Raw genomic sequence first — 23047 nt, forward strand, 5'->3', positions numbered from 1 at the left:
TTTAAAGCCAATGCATCTATAGTATCATCAGCAAAACCATGGATTCAAAAATATACTAATAGAAAATTGTACATTACTTAAGATATACATCAGAGAAAACAAATGAAATCGAACAAAATCGCAAGATTCATTAAAGGTGTTTAATATAATGCATATAACAAGTTAAGGAATCATATGTCTGCCAAAATTTTAAATTCAAATACCTCATTTTGAGAATTTGTTTTACAATATTTAGTTTGCTTTCGTGATACGATTTAATCAAGAAAAGGTTACAATTGGAACCATCAGTTTTTATTTGAAGACAAATCGCTCGATTAGAATTGAAAACAATTCTACTGGCACTGAAAACCAGATGTACAGCCGATTACCTAAACATCTTTAATCATCATAAACGGTAAAGGTTTAGTGATAATATTATTAACTGCCCCAAAGACGTAACGATGACTTGCGAAATGTGTTAGAAGTCTACAACCAATATTTAATTTTGATAATACAAATTTCTTGGTATTAGATGTATTGTTTATTCATATTTACCTAAATTTAAAACAAGTTACTGTATCTGAATAAGATAAAACTCAAGTTTTAAGCGTCAAATTATTTTATGAATTTAATTACACTCCATTTTCGAACACCTAAACAAGAGTTATAATACTAAAGCTGATATTGCAACATCTTAAACCAAAGTTTGCATTGGACTCTGTTACGATCCTCGTATGATCGGAAGTAAACTTCATTTTGTTTTCACCTAAATTATCATGAACTGATTTTTTTATTACACGAAACTAAATAAAGGCAACAGTAGTATACCGCTGTTCAAAATTCATAAATCGATAAAGAAAAAACAAATCCGGGTTACAAACTAAAACTAAGGGAAACGTATCAAATATAAGAGAACTACGACACAACAGAGACACAACAACGAAATTTAACACACACAGAAACGAGCTATAATATAACAATGGCCATTTTCCTGACTTGGTACAGGTCATTTTATGGATAAATTGGGGGTTGAACCTGGTTTTGTGGCATGCCAATCCTCCCGCTTTAATGGCAGTGTTAATTATAAAATTAAAATGACAACATTACACGACAGGGTTACAATAAATAAACAGATAAATGGGAGAAAATATAGATCAGAGAAGCAAACGAATAATTTGACTAAACACGACAAATTGTTCATAACTTTTTACCAGTTCTAAGTTTTGAAAATAGAAAATAAATCAAAACAATTTGTTATATCTTACCAAAATTATCATGATATTTTGGTTATGTTTACGGTGAACCATGTAAATAAAACACAAGTAACACATTTTAATGTAGGATATTACTTGGACTGTTTCAGAAACTTTGGTAATGGTAGTGTGACAGTTATGTATTTAAGATATTTACAATACAAATATGACATGATTCTACTGTCTTTAGATCTTAGGACGATCAGACCATCGGCGAACTTCATATAGATATGTCGTAATACCTGATATATTTATTTTATATATTAATGAAAATTAGAAATAATAGTAAGAAGACAAAAGTTGAAACAACAGCAGACATAGCTTGCTTTAAATGTATGGCTTGCTGTTTGGTGTGAGCCAAGGTTTTAGCGTTGAAGGCTGTACTTTCACTTATAATGGTTTACTTTTATAAATTGTGACTTGGATAGAGAGTTGTCTCGTTGGAACTCATACCACAGCTCCATATATCTATATTATGCTTGATTTTTTTTATCCTTTTTACGGTGTACCTTTTCTTGTCTTTTATAAGACTATAAAATATCAGAAAACTATGATGAATACTACTGTCGATGATTCAAATCTTCAAGATTGCATTTTTATACAATTTTACAATTTATGAAAACAATTGTTTTACCGCAAATTTACGACTAGTGCAAACAAATTTAATATAAACATATACAAATTTAAAAAATCACAATCTCTCTATGCAATTAGTAATTGGTCAAATTGATTCTTTCAATCTACTTACATTAAATTATAGAACAATTGAGGAAAATTATCATGATTATCAGTATATGCTTATAAAACATCACTAGTGTAATTGGGGCAGTTATTTCTACCCAATATTGATCACGTGGTTTTGATATTTATGACCATTCGTTATGTGGGTAGTTAAAAAATCACCATCACAACAAATGAATGAGTCTAGCCTAATGAGAAATGTTTTGGATATTGTTAAGACAATTAGCATTTTAAACGAAGAAATAGTTGACATGAAATTCAATTTCAACATGTTAATTACATTTTTACAAGATATAATCTGTTTATCAACATTCATTCTTGTGGATGACTATTAGATTATAAGGGCATGAAATAAATTCAAATCTGAAAACATTGAACAAACAAGTATAGTTTTAAACGATGAAACTCATATAACCACAAATCTGGTAAATTTGGCAAATACGGTTAGATTTGCACAGCCGTCAACATTACTGGTCTCACGTGGTTATTTGCATGACAAATATATATCTCGCCATTACCATGATTACTGTCCTAAAATATGCATATCTTTTTATTTATATTGAACGAATTAAAAACAATATTTTTACAGTGTATTGTTCTTTTGTATACACTAACGTACAATGCTTGTTGTATTTCAAAGGGAATGAGAACCAAATGTATTTCTTTAACGTTCAGTCATATGAAAGTAAACGCAATTCGATTACCAGAAAATATCGCAAAATAACACCCCGGTTTAAGTTTGTATATAGTAAGGTACAACAGACCTGTGTTAAGTCTACATAATTCTATCTAGACTCCTTTGAAAAACAGCTAAAGCCTTAATTAAACTTGTAGTTAAAAAGCCCCAAAAACGAACAATCCGAAAAGTTATGACAAATACAACTAACGTTATAGATGCCAGCTGGTGTTGAAAATCTTAGTGTTTCGTAAATTTCAGGTTTATCACAACAGTCACTATATTCGATATATATGTATATTAATAGTAATTTCGGATGACTAATAGAATAGTGATGCACTCGAGGACGAAACGTTGACCAGCTGTGAAATAACTAGCATATGAATTTGTTTTTGTGTCCTGCTTATAAAGTCCGTATAATACGGACAGACTCGAGAGAACTGTGTCAATTTAGATATGTAAACAGCATTAAATTGAACAGAGAGTATGTTTCTGCTGAGAAAATGAAAGCGGACAATTGGAAAATTTAAATGATCAAATTTGTCATGTATTTGAAGATGAAGTCTTCATTAGTGGCCAATATCGAGAAAAACATATATTAAGCAGTTTATCGTGCGGTTTTAGCCTTTATCTCAAATACACCATACAAATGTTTTAGGTTTATATTGCTTCACAATCAATGCTTCTATTGAGGAAATATTATATTGTTCATACAGAGATATGAAAAAGAAGATATGGTAGGATTGCCAAGGATACAACTCTCAACAAGAGACCAAAATGACACAGAAATTAACATTATAGGCTATCGTGCGGCCTTCAGCAATGAACAAGGTCCATACCGCAAAGTCAGCTATAAAAGGCCTCGAAATGATCATGTAAAACAATTCAAACGAGAAAACTTACGACCTAATGGAAGAACAAAAAATGAAAAAAAAAACAAGTATATAACACATCAATAAACGAAAACCACTGAATTACAGGCTCCTGACTTGGGACAGCCACATTCATAGAGAATGTGGAGGGGTTAAATATGTTAGCGGGATCTAAACCTTCCCATAACCTAGGACAGTAGTGTAACAGAACAACATAAGAACGAACTATGAAAATCAGTTGGAAAAGGCTTAACTGATCAGATGGATTCAAATACAAATATACTACACAAGTGGACGTAGTTGTTTTGTTTACGTTCTGGTTACCAAATATTATCTCTGTGTTTCATCTCATAGAAAAATAACTAAGGAATGTTACAAGTATATATACACATGGTTTGATGCGAATTTTGAGTTCTGATGGTCATCAAAGTGTATGGAGGGATACAGAGTTTTAAGTATAAGAAAGTTCGGGTCATATAAATGAAGAAAGTATGTCACATCGTCCTATGTTTTGATCTTTGAATAAAATAGTAGTATATATCAACTTTAAATTCTACACAAATTTCATAGTAAAAGTGGCACAGTTTTAGCTGTATAAAAAGGAGTTCATATGGGAAATTGCAATATATATTTTCAGAAATACAACCTTAAGTGTGTTTCCCTCGGTTTTATCTTATAACCAGGATTTGCTTTCTCTCATTCGATTTATGACTTTTGAACAACGGTATACTACTGTTGCCATTATTTAACAAAATCAAACGTCTTGAAGTTTTTTTAAATAGACATTATTCATTACAAATTAGTAAAATGAAAACACAGAAAGAATTTGATTATTAATCATTCAAGACAAAATTGAATATCATTTTTTAAATCAGTAATACATTTACTTGATATAACATTATACATTAGTTCCTTGGTTGAAATGAATTATTTTACATCGATTGTTAAATATGTTCCTTACGTCGTAACTACCACCCGTCTTCCCTTTTCATGAATGTGACCTACCGATTAGACCATTTACCGGGTTTGTAATAACATTAGCAACACGACGTGTGCCACATGGAGAGCAGGATCTGCTTACCCTTCCGGAGCACCTGAAATAACCCCTAGTTTTTGGTGGAGTTTGTGTTGCTTAGTCTTTAGTTTTATGTGTTGTGTCATGTGTACTGTTGTTTGTCTGTTCGCCATGACGTTGTCATTTTATTTCGATCTATGAGTTTGAATGTCCCTCTGGTATCTTTCGCCCCTCTTTTTGAAGCTTTTTGTACCTGTAAATTCTTCAAAGATATTTACTGAAAGAGTAATAAATATGTATCAATGTAGCTTATTGAAGTTCTAGTTTACTATGTTATACTGTCATAACCATTCAATATCCAGAATCGTATGTTTACTAGTGAAATATTTAATACTTTAGGTATAAACCTAGTTTTTGACACCCCTACAACCATTCACGAATGCTAAAAGGTTGCACATTTGGACGCAGACTTTTAATGACGCGTACGTTTTTTTATTTCACATTTACAATGTATATATATATTCCTCAGTTATATTTATTCTTTAAATTGAAAATTGTAAAGATGTTTATTGTGGAATTTGATGGACGTATCTTTAAATAGATAATTGGCAACCAGATGTCATTTATTATACCCCTGCATCAATTAGAGATTACCCATTAGAACCAAGTGGGAGGGTTTAACGTCATGAAAGATAGTTAAAACCACGTCATTACAGAAACATGGAGTTGTTATTCATTTTTCAGATCAGTTAATATGATAAGTATATTACTATCATAAATACTACTATGACCTTGATTATATTTCAGAATTATATGTTGGAATATTTTTTGCAATGGTACCGAAGAGATATGAGCTTACTGTATATGTACATGAAGAGTTAGATATGACTTAAATAAAGAAAGATTTTACCACGCTTAACAACCAAAAAATAGTGTTTTCGTCTAATCATGATCCATCAAACTACAGGGGCATTACTATTGCAGATAACATAGGCAAGTTATTTAATTTATTACGGCAACCACTCATAATTTCCAACTCATAATTATGTTTTAGCAGTATTCATATATTGCTTTAACTAGAGCAATTATAAATAAAATCTAGACCCCCTATATCACATGTGTATGGCACTCTGCCTTGTTCTTATAAAGAGCAGTACTTAAAACATAATTGCAACAATGAATAATCCGTAACATGTATATCGTAAAAATTAATTTCGAATTACGACGATGATTTTTATCATTAGTTAATACTGTAGCATAATGATTTTCCATCTACTAGCGGGATATTTTAACCCAATTCATACGCCAAAGTTGAAACAAATTGCTTATCATCCAACAACAATCGAAATTAAACATACTAAAGCTACAATAAAATTATTAAACACATACATAAAAAACGACAAATGATACACGATTTAATCAGTAAAATAGTGATAACCACCTGGTTGTTTGATCATGAAATTCTCTTGTTGTTCATGCTTCTTTTAAGTGTTGTTTTTGTCAATTTTAATGTTGTTTTTTTTTGTATTTACCGGAAACTGAATTGACTGTCCTTTGTCATGAAACACATGTCAAGGTTTAGGGTAAAACCATTTACCTGACAAATGGTTAACAAATCTAATGATGTCTCAGTGTTGGATGACCAAACGTCTATTGGCTTATAACTTGATATATCATCTCAAAATGTGTTATTAAAGCACACAAGATGAGTGTCACATGTGACGTATAATCATTCTTAACCTTTCTGAGCCCATGAAAAAAATAAAGTTAAATCACAAAAATACTGAACTCCGAGGAAAATTCAGCCCCGGTTTTTTATATGCTACACAGACAAAATTTGCTCAAAAGAATTTCACATGAATCTCACATGAAATTTACATGAAAATTACAATTGAGATTCACCTCAAACGATCTTATAATAAAATGTTCATGTGAATTTCATGTGAACAAAATGCATGTGATTTAGTTAAACGCATACAAACTGATTTCACGTGAGTTTCACGTATAAGCTCGTTTGCGATGAAATTCACGTGAATATAAATTCACGTGCAATTGATGTGAATGAAATATGTCTGTGTATTTTGGTAAACTTTTGTTAGTATGGTCGTTTTTTGTTTCTTTTTCATGACATTGTCAGTTCAGCTTTTGGCTTGAGATTGAATATTCTTTTGGTATTTTCAGTCCGTCATTTGCATACCGACATTCTGTAAAATTATAATTGTGAAACATACAAAACAAAAACACCAAACTGTCTGTTTCTATAAACTGTTCTAAACTGTTGTAAATACTATATTTGTCATATTTGTTACGTTGATTTTTTGTCTTGTTTGCATTGACATTTATAAGTGGTTTTATTATGTAATTCAGAAGCATTTGTTTTTAATTTTTTAACCGAACCCATCTAAGGTAAATTAAACCTGAGTATTGCATTTTGACTAGTCATGCACAATCTGATATTTGCTAAAGTTGTGTTCTGTGTGTCATATAATTACTTGATTTACAGGATTGCTATTTGAGAACACCTACGAATGAGCGTGTAAATATTATCTTTAGTTAAATTTGCGAGATATATCAACTTTGCTCTTTTGTACAAGGAAGAAAGAATAATGAATTTAATTGACAAAAAAGCTCTATCTGATTATCAAATGAGGAATGGGCTCAATTGGTTGCGCGTCACGCTTCTTTTTGTGGTCGCATAAAATAAAACAACCTACATTGTAAGCATCTGATATACTTAAATCTATGTTGCTTGAAGAGGGATTGGGTATAATTGTCACATATCCTCTCAAATCATTGATAATCGTTACTTATTCAATTTAAGACTTAACTGTTTAATGAATTGACGAATTGACGAATTCCAATGGGGACTAACTGTGCACCACTTATTGCGGACCTGTTTTTGTATTGTTATGAGTTACAATTTATGACAAAAATAAGCAAAGACCCATCGAAACAACATCTGATAAACAAATTTAATAATACTTTTAGATATTTGGATGATATTTTGGCTCTCAATAATGACGAATTCAGTATGTATATTAATGAAATTTATCCTGTTGAACTTACTTTAAATAAAGCTAATACTAACAATGACCACTGCCCTTTTCTCGATCTTGATATCTATATCACTAATGGAAAGCTGAATACTAAAATTTATGATAAAAGGGATGATTTTTCATTTCCTATCGTTAATTATCCGTTTTTAGATGGTGACGTTCCCTTGTCACCATCTTACGGTGTTTATATATCCCAACTTGTACGATTCGCTCGTGTATGTAACAATGTTTTAGATTTTAACGAGAGAAATTTATGTATTACTGAAAAATTATTACACCAGGGTTTTCGATATCACAAACTAGTCAAAACATTTACTAAATTTTATCATCGGTATAAAGACATCATTCGTAAACATAGCTCAACATGCAGACTTCTAATACGTTCAGGTATTTCACATCCAATTTTTTATGGAAATATTCTTTATAAAGCACAAAGGTGTCAGTATTCACCTCAGAAACTTACAAAACCTTTGAATAGACTTATTAAGAAGGGATATAATTACGATACTGTTGTCAAGTCATTAAAGATTGCATATTTTGGCGTTAATATTGACTCACTGATAAGGTCTTTGCATCGGAACTAAACACAATTATTCTAAAAACAGTTGTTGGCATGACACGGGTTATGTTCTTCTCATATATGTTATGATGGTATGATACTAAACCCCTAACGGTAAGGATTGTGCCTGATGTTCATATGATGAAATCATAATCTTTCAGTCAGTTTAATTGAAGTCTGGAGCTGGCATGTCAGTTAACTGCTAGTAGTCTGTTGTTATTTATGTATTATTGTCATTTTGTTTATTTTCTTTGGTTACATCTTCTGACATCAGACTCGGACTTCTCTTGAACTGAATTTTAATGTGCGTATTGTTATGCGTTTACTTTTCTACATTGGTTAGAGGTATAGGGGGAGGGTTGAGATCTCACAAACATGATTAACCCCGCTGCATTTTTGCGCCTGTCCCAAGTCAGGAGCCTCTGGCCTTTGTTAGTCTTGTATTGTTTTAATTTTGGTTTCTTGTGTACAATTTGGAAATTAGTATGGCGTTCATTATCACTGGACTAGTATATATTTGTTGATGGGCCAGCTGAAGGACGCCTCCGGGTGCGGGAATTTCTCGCTACATTGAAGACCTGTTGGTGACCCTCTGCTGTTGTTTTTTATTTTTGGACGGGTTGTTGTCTCTTTGACACATTCGCCATTTCCATTCTCAATTTTACGTTGACGATATATATAAATGTAACTGGTATCTTTGTCAAATTTCTTAGGTTTAACGGATTCATAATGCATACCACCTTATATCTTATTTACGGATATCTATAAGATCCGTGATATTTAAATAGGGTTCGTGTTGTTCAGTTTTTGTTTTTTTTGTTGTGTTTTGTGTAATATTATTTTTTTAAGCGATAGCGTTTAAAGTTTATCTTCCATTAGGAGTTCGAATTTCCATCTGATATCTTTTCACTAACATCAAAGACAAACATAATTTTTTCGTTGATATTGCCAAACTTCTACTAGGGCAACCCCTAGGGAAAATATGCCTTTTTTACATTAATATAGAAATTGTATTTGTTGAAACAGTAATTGTTGTTTTAGTGATGAAAATTATATTACAATGTAAACTGGTGACTCAAACTTTAGACGTTTTGACCTTTTATGTCTATTTATTTTACTCACACATTGTTGTCTTTATAATTGAATTCAATGCAAATCAGATGTTTCGCTAGCTATATAAACTGCATACGTTAGATGTGTTTGAACTTTTTATTTTGTAGTTTTATTAAGGACTTCTGAATTTGCATTGCAGTTCGGTATTTTGTCAATATTTTTTTTATGACCGATATCGTATATGAATTAGAAATTAAGAGTTGGACGATAAATACAGTAAAATAAAATTCAGTGTTCTGTACTTTTTAAAATAACACTCAGGTTACCTTACTTTTGAGTTCAGATTCCGATTCCTATGAAACTTCCGTCTTCTACTTCTTTTACCTTCTAATCAATAACAACACACATACTTCTCAAGAAGGTAAATACAGACAAATTAATGTTTCTTTAATCAGAGTCTTTTTCCTAGATTGGAAAGGTTTCTTTTCGTCGTGCTGTTTTACTACAGAAATTAATTTTTTGACATTTCTCATTATTAAACCATCAGTCTTGAGATTAATAGTTTTGTTTTCCTGATAAATATAAACGACATTATTTTAATTCTCCTGATTTTAACCCTAAGGTTATCCTTATATTTATATTTTAAAAATTAAAAAAATAACAATCTGTTTCAATATTGAAATAAAATGATACCTCGCCATAAATTTTGAAAAGTAATGTTGAAAGTATGTATTTTACATTTTTAACAATAAATTATTCACTCATTTTCAGTCCGTCTATATGGTATTGCTGTGTAATTGGGTTTTGTTTATACATGGTTATAAATATAAAATGTTTTCCAGTCATAATTTATTGGTTGTTACAGCAATTTGGTTTTTTTCTTATTTCTCATGCGGGTTATGAATCTTAATACTTGTGACATAAACGTGATGTTTAGGTTTGTCTTATGATTTATACATTTTATACATTGTAGTACGAGATATTGAACTTTTCAATAACAAATATAGTGTGCAAAACATTTTTTGTTGAAAAATGTATGATTCTATTCATAATCAGGCTCTAAATTGTGGTGATTTAGCCAAAAATTATATTTTTGAGCATTATTCATTTACTACTTCTACAAGGCAAATTTAAGATAAAACCGTAAACCTTCATGCATTGCACTCTGCTTGGTTCTTACAAAGAGCTGAACTTAAAACGTTTTACTAATAGATGTTCTTTAATTTGTTTGTTTACAAATACATGTATATTATTTAAAAGGAAGCTTTCCCGTTAACTTTTCATATGCTGTCCAAATTGGACGTCATTTGACATATATAAATTATTTTGTTAACTGGAGATTTATTCAAGTTCATGTTAAATTCATACATAGTTTAACATAATGTAATATATCGATTGACATATGTAAACGACACATTACGTTTATATTGCTGCTATTACATGGACATCTCACTATCAGAATGTTGAAATAATCACACAAGTACAAGTGAGTAAGCTAATCTTCTAGTTTTGGTAGTATCTTGAATATCAAAATCAATGCAACTTGTGACAGAACAATGCTAGTAACAAAATATCTAAAAGCGAAATGAAAAAAACAATTTGGACAACTCATGTTTTTTTTTATATAAATAAAACGTTCCTTAGTAAAGTTGCACAATTAGTACCTATTGAAATATTGTCTGACTGATGCACTATCAAGCAATGAATTGTTGCAAATATGTTGTCAGTCAAAAGGTTAAGAATTTTATCAACAGTATCCTCTGTGTATTTGCTGTTGGAATGAATACGTTCTTTAAAGAACAAGTTTTGCACTACCTTATAACATAAATTAGTATCTATGAATCTCATGTTTTGTAGAAAACGTTTTGTTTAAGTGAAGATACACACCATCTTTCATTTTGAAATTTTAGGACCGGGAATAGAATTGTGAAGAGTAGAATTTTATATAACATTTTAATTGAAGATTTTGTAGTTAGTTTGTGTGATATACCGTATCAGAAATTTCCCGCAAACGATATGTAAATGTAAACTAAATAGTGAACAACATCAAAAAAAGATGTTAGGGACTACCCGAAGGTATACCGTTCATTATAAGGATTATATATGACGGCTATGTATCAAATAAACATTTAGGCATTACTATAAAAAGAAGATGTGGTAGGATTGTCAACGAGACAACTCTCCACAAGAGACCAAATGGCACAGAAATTAACAACTTTAGCTCACTATTCGCCCTTCAACAATGAGCAAAGCCAATATCGCATGGTTAGCTACTAAAATCCTATAATAGTTTATCGATGCTCAAAATTAGAAAAAAAGGTGATAAAAAAAGAAACAAAACTGTCTATGGACATGAAATCCCATGGGAGCGAGACCTGATGCGTCGGATTGGTTAGTATCTCTTGTAATATTATATGCCATCAGAATCTCATAATAAGTCAAAATCTTACAATAAAAAATATTAGAAATTACATATCAGACTATTAATGGGGGTATCCAAAAACCCTAAATCTAAGAAAATCTAAGAAAACTGGTTTTAGGATGTTAGGATACAGTCATATTTATTATACCATATTTACAATAGATTTGTGATTTTCTTTAATCCTCAGTTCCATTTATAATGTATGGATTTCCCAGTTTTGCTATGAATTTCTAGTTTTATTGTTAAACATACCATATAATGACACAAAAATTGCATTTTAAGACTACAAATAAAAATATCATTTTGCAAGTTTATATGTGTACTGGGTTCTTCATGAACTAAAAATTGTATTTACGTTATTACTCCATAATCTAAGTCTTGACTACTCGTCCAAGAAACAATGTATCAGTATAGGTTGCACTTTGTAAATATAGCTGTATCTCAAAACACGCCTTTTTTGGGGAGATCTTGAATATTCATAGAAAATTAATTTTGTTTACATACTGGTTCCCAGTTATGCTCTCTGAGTTCCATCTCACAGAGACATAACTTAGGAATGTTACCAGTAAATATACATGTGCATATTGTTTACATTGAAATCTGTGGTGATCTTTCATTCGAGGTAGGGGTAGTTAAACAATTAGTTTTAGTTTAAACTGTGAGAAGTTCAGGGTATATAAGCGTTGAAAATATGCCGCAAGCCCTATGTCTTGACCTTTGAAAAAAATGTGGTGCATATGAATTTTCAATTCTGGGATAAGATTTTTTTTTTCAAAACTTCATAGTAAAAGTAGTACAGTTTTAGCCGTAAAAGGAGTTCCTATTGGAAATTACCTTGTCATTATTTACAGAAATACAACGTATAGAGTAATGAGATAAGGTAATGGGGAAGTGTCAAAGCGACAACAACCCGACCATAGAGCAGACAACAGCAGAAGGCCACCAATGGGTCTTCAATATAGCGAGAATTCCCGCGTTTTTATTAAATTCTTTCATTTAATTTTTCCGCATAAAGATGTAAATTCCTAATTTTTATCAAATTGTATCACTATTTGAAGATGTCGAACAATACGGAGATTAAAAGAAGACCTTGTGTGATACATTGTTATTATAATTTTGACAAAAAGGATGATACACACTTTATTTTACATTTTTTTCCGTTATTTACCAATACTACAATGGCGAGTTCTCCTTGTTTTATTGGAGCTATTTTTCAAAGATACCCGATACAAAACCTTCGATAATCGAATTATTCATTGTTTTTTTCTAACATAGACATAATTTCCTATTAAGGTATACGTGACTGAGTTAATTTAAGCTACGTTGTTTTACCCTAAAGGGTGTCTAGTATAACATTTGTAGGTGGGTAGTATTACATTGGTGGGTGGTTTGTAGTAGATGGTTACCAACATTAATACACTCAATCATCTTTTTCTCAAACACGTTTAAGATATCAGACCTTTGGGATCATAACATACAATATCCTGTTGAGTGATTGATATTATATATCTGTTTTTTAGTAAAATTTGTCTGGTACTAATCGTTGGCTTTCAGTAGTATTGCTCTTGTACATTTAAAAAGTAAAAGTATTTACGATTTATCGCTTTCAAGCTTATTTACGACCGTTCATAGTATAAATAGTGAAAGTTAGATACACGAATCTTACTGATAGACACTGTTTGTGGTGCACAGACCTATCATTAAAACGTAATATGTATATTGATTTCAATGACTCGCGAAATTGAAGTTATTGAGAATGAAAACTGGGAATGTGTCGATGAGACAACAACACACGACTTTTCATAAATTGTGACTTGGATAGAGAGTTGTGTAACTGGCACTCATACCATTTAAACCTGGTACCCTTTGTTAGCTATTATTCGTTTGTTTCTCTGTCCTTTATGTTCTCCCATTGATTTGTAATGTAGTCATGTCCTGTAATGTTGTCATTGACATGTTATATTCAACATTTCCATAAAATCGGGAGGTTTGGCATGCCACAAAACCATGTTCAACCAACCATTTGTTTTCGTAAAATTTCCTGTACCAAGTCAGGAAAATCGCTATTGTTATATAGTGGTTCGTTTCTCTGCGTGTTAAATTTTAATTTTGTGTCTTCGTTGTGTAGTAGTTCTTCTCTTATACTTGGTGTGTTTCCCTCAGTTTTAGTTTGTAACCTGGATTTTTTTCTAAATCGATTTATGAATTTCGAACATCGGTATGCTACTGTTACCTTTATTTCCTATTTCTACAAACATCAAAAACAACTAACCCAGGGTCACCAATTCGCTTTCAACAGATCTAAGAAAAAATCCCACACCTGAAGTTATACTAAAGTTGTTACCAAAAGATCGAAGTCCAAGTATTCTTTCAGATACACGAAAACGATTTTCTACTATTATATAAAATATATAGGAATGTTAACGTTTGGGTACAAATCTCGAACCAACAGTGTTTACCCGATGTTTAGATGATAGAAAACTGTTTAGAAGTTCGAATCAAGGGTAATACAAAACCTCAGGGAAACGAATGAAATAAAAAAGAGAGGGAATATCTGGTTCCTCGAAAAAAAGCGCCTCCTACTATGATTTAATTTTCTACAATGCTACTCTCCTAAAGGTCTATATCGAGAAGAGGACAAAACCGGTAAATCTGCAGGTAGAACGAATTCCTGGTATCATAAGTTCTAAACAACGAAACTGTGTTTTGTGTTGTGTGTTGTTTGAGCCAGAGACACATCTTCAAAACAATTCGCAATGGTGATCATTAAACTTTTAAGTTTACCTTTCGACTGATGAAACTATTTTGGAAAGGAAGTGAAAATGACAGAAACTCTAAGAATATTACAGTACATTGGTCAAGTCCTTCAAATAACGAAACGATGACCACAACATTAATTGGATGAGAATTATCATATGAATAAGAAAGTCCGCAGATAATTAAAAATGCTTTAGCAACGAATTAAAAAAATGGTATTTAAGGTATTACAGAACACTTAGTGAGTTATTCTTTTAAAGTCTGCTAAGCGTTTTAATCACATACTATCAGTAATGATAAATCAAGCTTTTCAACGATCAGGACTAGTGTTTGTGAAACTGCTATATAGCCAACCAAATCATTCCTGTGAATTGTGCAGATCAAATATGTAGAAATATTCATATTTTTGCTTCATGAAAATAAAACGATTTGACCAATTTATCGCTATGGTAAAAAGGGTGCGACTATCAATTAATGTGTCCTAGTATTGCGTGGGTGTCGTTAGCAAAAGATATACAATAACTGTTTTTTTTTACTGTTATAATCTATATTTCAGATCGTTCAGTGTATTGTTTTACTATTTACATCGATAAGTAGGAACATGATAAAGGTTATGGCCCTTTTGTGACCTTCATAGGAAATTTGAAATGTTTCTAATATATATACACCATACAAATTGACATTTAATTTTATCTTAGTTTACAAGAGTTACAATAAAACTGGAGTTAATTCATTGCGAAAAGAGTATTTACCCTGATAAATCCGATTTATCATTTCAGTAAATGCATTATTTGCCGTAATAACTTCAGTTCAGATATATAATAATTAATGTTATGCACAAGGTGTCGTTAGATCGAATAATTTTGTACAAAATGCATATAAACTATTTTCTAAACAACATTGCATTTGTAATTCTAATTCCTAAGAGTACACGGATATATCTTTCACAATGGGAATTATTCATTCATGTTAACAAATACATTCTCAATGTTATAATATGTAGCACATCTACAAATACTTAAATCATGCAAGCTATAAAAATTGAGTGAAGAAATGACATTTCAAGATTTTTACATAAGTATCGTTGTTTTTTTTTTTTATATAAGGATGATTTGAATGTAAGAACAAAATCAGCAGCTAACAATAACGCAGATTTATTGCAATTAGAAACGCTTAATGTGGGCTATGATATCCATGCATCAATTTCAACAGACATACTGTAAAAAAAGATCATATGTTTTACCTGTGTTAATGTTTTACAGGAATCCACATAATTTTCACGGATAAAAAAAGGGGGGTAGCTTCTTTTTTTGCATAATTCCCAAAGTTACTGGGAGCCTGATGGATTAAAAGTAATAAGAAGTGGTATGGTTGCCAAAGAGACAACGATCAACTAGAGACCAAACGTAGATATAAGCAACTAAATGTCCCAGTATCACATTCAACGCTTAGCAAAGATTGTATCGTATGTCATGCTTTTAAAAAGAACTCAAATTACAAAATATAAAACAATTCAATCGACATAAACAAACGGCCTTAGTAATATATAAAAAAAAAATCCCAAATAAAACCGACATAAACAAACGGCCTTAGTTATAAAAATATAAAAAATCCCAAATAAAACCAACATAAACAAACAGCCTTAGTAATATATATATATAAATCCCAAATAAACCCGACATAACAAAGAGAGGAAATTACGACACCATTGAATCAACGCTAAGTACAACTAACAGATACATCATATATTTTATACTAGATCTGGACTAGATGGAGTCATTTAAACCAGACTTCTTAAAAATAAATAGCTTAAAGAAAACAAAGAATACTTTTTATTCATATCAAATGTTCAAATGATTTATGCAAAACATAATATGAAACAAACCTAACAGTAATTTCCTCGTGATCTTATGATATCTGATTTTTGATTATTCTCATTTACGTAAAGACTTAACTATAATTTATATTTCAACACACTATCAAAATCTTAATAACTCACTTTGAAATATAAATTATCCTATTTCAAACATCAAACATGAACTTGCCTTTTAGAACAACACCCTTAATCTGGATATTGTAAAGTAATAAATTCGAATCACGCATTAGCTCTGACAATAATCTTACTATTGATATTGTTGAAATATTGCATTTCATTACCATTCGGAATACATTGTTTTAATCAGTTAATTAATATGCCCATCCGATCATAGCCATTCGAAGAAACACAGAAAGAAATACTTCATTAAAAAAACATTTTTTTTGTGTTTGCTGTACGTTTAGAAGTCATATCAATAAAAACTAAAAAATCGTTTGATAATCTTTTTTTTTATGTTTGAATAATCTTAGGTTCATGAATAATGAATAAAACCTCGACTTCTTTCAATCTCTATCAATAAAATTGCTAAGCTGAATAATTTTGATTTTAAAAATTTCTTAAAAACACAGATGATTTTATTTTAAACATGTCTTTGATCGTCCTTGATCGTCATTTTCTCATTTTCGATTTAGTGATCATGATAAAATTCACTTACAATGATTAGAAGCAAATCAAACAGCAACACGACAAAAACTAATGTCAATCTAAAACTTACTACAAAAAAGAACACCAGCAGCCCCAGTAAAACAGAGTTAAAGTCATATTTTACAATTCTACATTTAACCTTTGCTACATGATGTTTCTGAGTATTAGTAATTCTCAATTTTATTGTATTTTGGAAAGCCACATACACAGGCAGTCTTCGCTATATAATATATATAGATGTCACCACATATAGTTGTATAAGATTATTTTTTTTATAACCACGTGATATATTGTGTATGTAGGAAAAGAAAGTTTAAAAAAAAAAATTGAATCATTCGTCTGATGATTGAAAATTGTTCATTAACTTTGTTACCTTTATATCAAGGTTTATTATAAACTTGTTTTGTTTAATATTTGTTTTATTCGGATCGTTCAGACACTTATCAAAAACAAAAGACAAAAATAAGCCAGATTATTTAATCTCACATTCAAATATATTAATGATAGTCTTTTCATTAACAGTCCATACGTTTCTCATTGTCTACTTTAGAATTTTACCCATAATTTGACAGAAGCGTTGTTTTCAGAACCAGCGACAATGACAAACGAGACGATTCTAATTTTGAAATTATTACTTCCCACGCACCACCGCCGTAAGTATTAATATGCCAACCGCACTTGCATATTTGATATATATTTCTGAACTCATTTGGTATTCAATAGCGTCCAGCTCTACTCAGATTTTGAAAAATTTTACCAGTGTCTGCTCAGAAGGTTGATAAAAGAAAAACCAAGAAACAAACTCAAGTTAAATTAAAGAACATCTCACCTTTTTTTTTAAAACTGTTCATCGGACGATACCAATACCGTATGAATAAATATTTCGTACCAACTTCAAAAATACACAATGGGTAGTGACGTTGTTTATTATCCTTATTACGTGTTATATTGTTCTTTTATTTGTCTTTGAAAAGTATTACTTTAACTGCTCAATCATATATTTTTAAATATACGTTTGACATGGCCTTGTATTATAATATTGTACTATAGTAAAAAATTGTCTTTCGAATTTTTTAGCTAATGTGTTTTGTCTATATCACTTTGTGTATTTCGCTGCTGACATATTTGGTTTTTTTTATAGTGATTTACATTATATCACAATGTTGACTGCTGTACCCTTGTGTATACCTATTATGTTTGTTTAATTTGTTTACAAATATAATGGAAATATTATGCGACAGTCATACAAAAGAGAGTTTTATCTAGCTATAAAACTAGGTTAAAGTCACTATGTATTACAAATTTAATTTCAGTAACAAGCACAAATTATGATAGCTGTTAACAATTTATTTGGTGTTTTAAGATTTTAATTTTGCCTTTCAATTAGGAATTTTTCGTTTTGAATATTCCTCAGAGTTCGTTTTTCTTTGGTGATTGTTTTCTTTTGTATCTGGGTTTATTTACTAAATCAAGCTCTAAAGTCAGGCAATGGTATTCTGACAATTGAAAGCAGGAACACATTTTTTTTACATTAATGTGAAAACTATTCATTTATATTTTATGATTTTAAGACAGAATCTGTTGATTCCAAACTTAAGAAAAAAAAAACACTTAAGAAAGGACTGCTCAGATGATTCAATTTTATAAAGAAATGAACAGTACTTGTGTCTAATTTTCGTAAAATGAAATGTACGGTGACCTTATTTTTTTTTTTCATTTTCTCAAAGCATTTTCACATATTTGATTTTAAGTTTTGTAACTAAGATAGCTTTCTATTTACATAAATAACATTTCGTACTTATAACCTTAACAAATTTGTACATTTTTTAAAAGCTTTAATTTAAAACCAGCTTTGTGACGTTGAATTGATATTGTATGTTTGATAACAATACGACATACTGTGAATTCATTACTTTTTCGTTGGATACCAATTTTCATGGATATCGTGGGTACAAGTAAACTACGAAATTGTAAGTTTAACAATTTTCTATGGTTTGTACGCGGACCTGAGCCAAACCAAAAGATTAGATATTCACGAGCACATAAGTTTTTCTTTATCCACGGAAATTGGTACCCATGAATATAAATGAATCCAGGTTACTATTCACTAACATGTCGGTAAAGTGTGGCATTTTCAAGCTTTTAATATTAAAATACGGATATGTGGAATATTGGCAACGAGACAACTATTTACACAAGTTTCAATGTTGTGGATACAAGCATTTATAGTCAACTGTATGACCTTCGACTAATATGAAATACTCATACCGTATAGTCATATTCAAATGTACATATCTGTATTTCAATATTGGAAATTTGTGTGTTTGATGAAAGTATGATATCCTCAGAAAGATGCACTTGCTATAATACTTGTCTAGATTTTTTCCCCCGTGAATAGTACTCTTTCAACAAACACATTTCACATAGCAGAATTATATGATAAACATGGAAAGGCGATTTTATTTAAAGCTTTTTCCACAGGAACAACGATATATCAAAGGCAATATGATACAGAAGCAGGGGCAGATAATAACGTTTCAAAAACTGTACCTGTAGTTTTCGCGACGTTGTTAATCAGAACATTGTAATTTCGCGATTTTTTCTATAAAAACGACATCAGTTCGCGACGTCGAGTTAATTGTTGTAAGATTTGCGTAACGTCAACTTGCTTTTGGATTTTATGACCTAAAACGATCTTTCGTCGATCCAAATATACATAAACTATCTACTCACCTACAATATAACACGTAATAAAGATAATACTTATTAGATTAGCCAAACATTGCAAATTTAATAAAATCATTAGAACTTATTAGATTAAATCGTTAGCTTTTGACGTTATCTCTTTAAAGATGTTCTCTGCTAGAAAAAACAATTTTGATTTGAGAAGAAAATGTGTTACAAAGCCAAACATGATAGCAAAACAGTTTCTCTAGATGACTCTGAAAAGATTGAGATGTTTTTCAGTGACCTTGAATCCCAGCTCAATTACATCTATATACACGCAACGTGTAGAATGAATTAACGCTATCGTAAAGTTCTAACTATGGCAGCTAAAAAGTAAGCATGAAGAGACTTCAACCACAACACGCAATGATCAAGACACACAAGTGTACACCATCATTAGGCAGGCGACAATGAATGTCATATTACATTGACGAAGACGATACAAAGTATTGTAACACAACCATAAAACGGAGGAAATCACTGAAGAATGCGTCGAAAAAATTAAAGTTTTTTGCTATACATGAATCACCCGTATCACAGATAAATGCACAGTTAAAACATCACAATTGTAAATAGAAAACAACAAGTAAAATAATGGTATCTATAGATAAAAGACCGTTAGTGCGCTGAGATAAAGACACAACACCCATGTCGGCCAATTCAAGGTGGTTACATAAAGACTTCATAGCTATTTGAGCTTAAGATCTATTCATAAAATTCGTTTTTGTTATGTCTGAGAATAGATTTATTCAACAGTTTGAATTCAAAACACCATTTAATGTTTATGAAATGGTGCGGATTCAAAACAAACATTGTTGCCGTACATTGACCTATAATGGTTTACATTTTTTAAAATGGTTATCTGGATGGAGAGTTGTCTCATTGGCACTCACACCACATCTTCCTATCTCTATTGCATATCTATTATATAATCATTTTATAAAATTTACTGTTTGCAAAAGTATGAATTTTCTAAATAATAAGAATGTCTTTATTTCATATAGAAAACCTTAGCCGTATTGGTCAAAATTTTTTGGAACTTTTGGTCTTCGGTGCTCTTCAACTTTGTACTTTGCCCACGTCGATCCGTCCCCAAGTCGATCCGGCCCCATAATAAAATATGAATAAACTATATTCACTATATGGAGGAATTTGTGACAACTTTGAACAGTATAAACGGAATTTGCAAAAAGTGTCGATGATGGATGACAACAGGTAAGTGAAGCATTGGAGTATACTAGTTAAAGAACTATTTTTAATCAATACGAAACTGAGTGTTATTGTAAAATTGAGAATGGAAATGGGGAATGTGTCAAAGAGACAACAAACCGACCAAATAAAAAAACAACAGCAGAGGGTGACCAACAGGTCTTCAATGTAGCGAGAAATTCCCGCACCCGGAGGCGTCCTTCAGCTGGCCCCTAAACAAATATATACTAGTTCAGTGTTAATGAACGTGTGTCTGTTTGTATAGCAGCTCTGTCCCCCTCCAGCTCTAACATATTTTAAATGTGAAGATATTTTCCATGTTTAACTTTTTTTTCTTTTCTTTTTTTAATGATCACTCAGACTGAAGGGTATGGAAGACAATTTTAAAAATCACAATATGACTTAACTTATAATTAATACAGTGATATGATTAGTATATATAGTATTAATAATTAATAGTTGTTAAAGAGGGATGCACATATATGCATAGAAAGAAGCTGGGTTTAGGCTTTACTTATTAACGGATGTCTAGTGAGTTAACAATAGCTATATTTAACTGACCAATAATTAGGAAAAAAAATTTCAAAAAAATTATTGGGATGCAGGTCTCAACCTTCCTTCTCATGTTGGTGGAATTGGTATATGTGGCCAAAATTATGTCATCATTATGGTGTTAAGAGTATGAATTAAACCACCTGAATTGATAACATAACCAGAGACATATAATACAATCTCTGACATAACTAATTTGATAAATTGAATAAACATATGCATACATTGATGGGAATAGTTCCTGTGGTATATTAAATAACAAACAGTTTAATTCATTTAAAACAAAAGTTTCATCATTTATTTCTATTCTAATGAAATCATTTGTATATTTTCGGAATAGTCTTAATTTTTTACAATGTAGCAGTAAATGATTTAGGGTTTCATTTTTCCGAGTTACAGAAATAGCATATTGGAAAAACATTACTATAATTTAGTCTATTTTTATTATCTATAGTAGGAAGAGCACTATGCACAACTCTGTAAATTAAATCTTGCTGGTAATTGTTTAACTCATCATAATGTCTTGTTTAACCAAATCATTAGTCTAGAATTGGTTTGTTTATTCAACAATTGTCTGATGATTGTGAACTAAGGTATTGCCACTCGTAATCACTTAATTCAATCAAATCCTGATTAATTACAGTTACGTAATCAACAAGTTCTTTGTAGTTTGGTCTTTTCGTTTGGTGTATATAATAATAATTAATTGTATTTTTTCAGGTAACACCAGAGGCTTCTATAACACTTGGTTTTTTCTTTATAATATCGAATACAGTCAATATATTTTTCTTAACGTTGACAATATTTTGAAAAGTTGTGTGTAGATTAAAAAAACAACAATATCAAGTTATATGAGTATCCAATATTCTGTATCTGTAGATATAATTCATTTTATTATGTTTCCAAACTTCAGTAATCAATAATTTATTTTGAAAGTGAAAGTTACATTTACTAAACGTATTCTGTCTTCTCTTTTATAGAAAGGATTCGGCATATAATATATATCTTTATTTTTATTCCTTATAAATATATTTTTTATTGGGGCCGGATCGACCTTACATATGGGCCGGATTGACGTGGGGCCGGATCGACGTAGGACGGATCGACTTGGGCCGGATCGACGTGGGGCCGGATCGACCCGAAAGCCTTGTTTTGGCTTTCGAAATTTTTTTCATCTGAGCGTCACTGGTTGGTCTTGTCTGGACGAAACGCACGTCTGGTGTATTAAATTTTTAACCTGATACCTTTTATTAGCTATTATTCGTGTGTTTCTCTGTCCTATATTTTCAGCGGTTTACTACTGCTGCCTTTATTGTTATTCGATAAGACAAAACGTTCATCTTATGTGGTTATTGTGTCCAAGGAAAACTTCTAGGAAGAAACAAAATCTACCAAGTAATAAGCCAGTCTATTACCAAATAATGAGTATAAAACATAAACACTTTCTGTTCGACCTCTCATTTTCATCTAGATAACTTTGACTCTAAGCACGTTTATAACGAGGTAAATTTGCATAAACGACATTCTCATACATTAGGACGCAAACGTTCAATAATACTATACATATCGTTCAAAAGTAGATAAAATCTTAAACGAGATGACCAGGCCTTCTTTTTTCAAATTGTGTCTAATAGAGTCATGTTGGAGCCTGTTTA

Source organism: Mytilus edulis, chromosome 13, assembly GCF_963676685.1.
Source record: "Mytilus edulis chromosome 13, xbMytEdul2.2, whole genome shotgun sequence".
Lineage (NCBI taxonomy): Eukaryota > Metazoa > Mollusca > Bivalvia > Mytilida > Mytilidae > Mytilus > Mytilus edulis.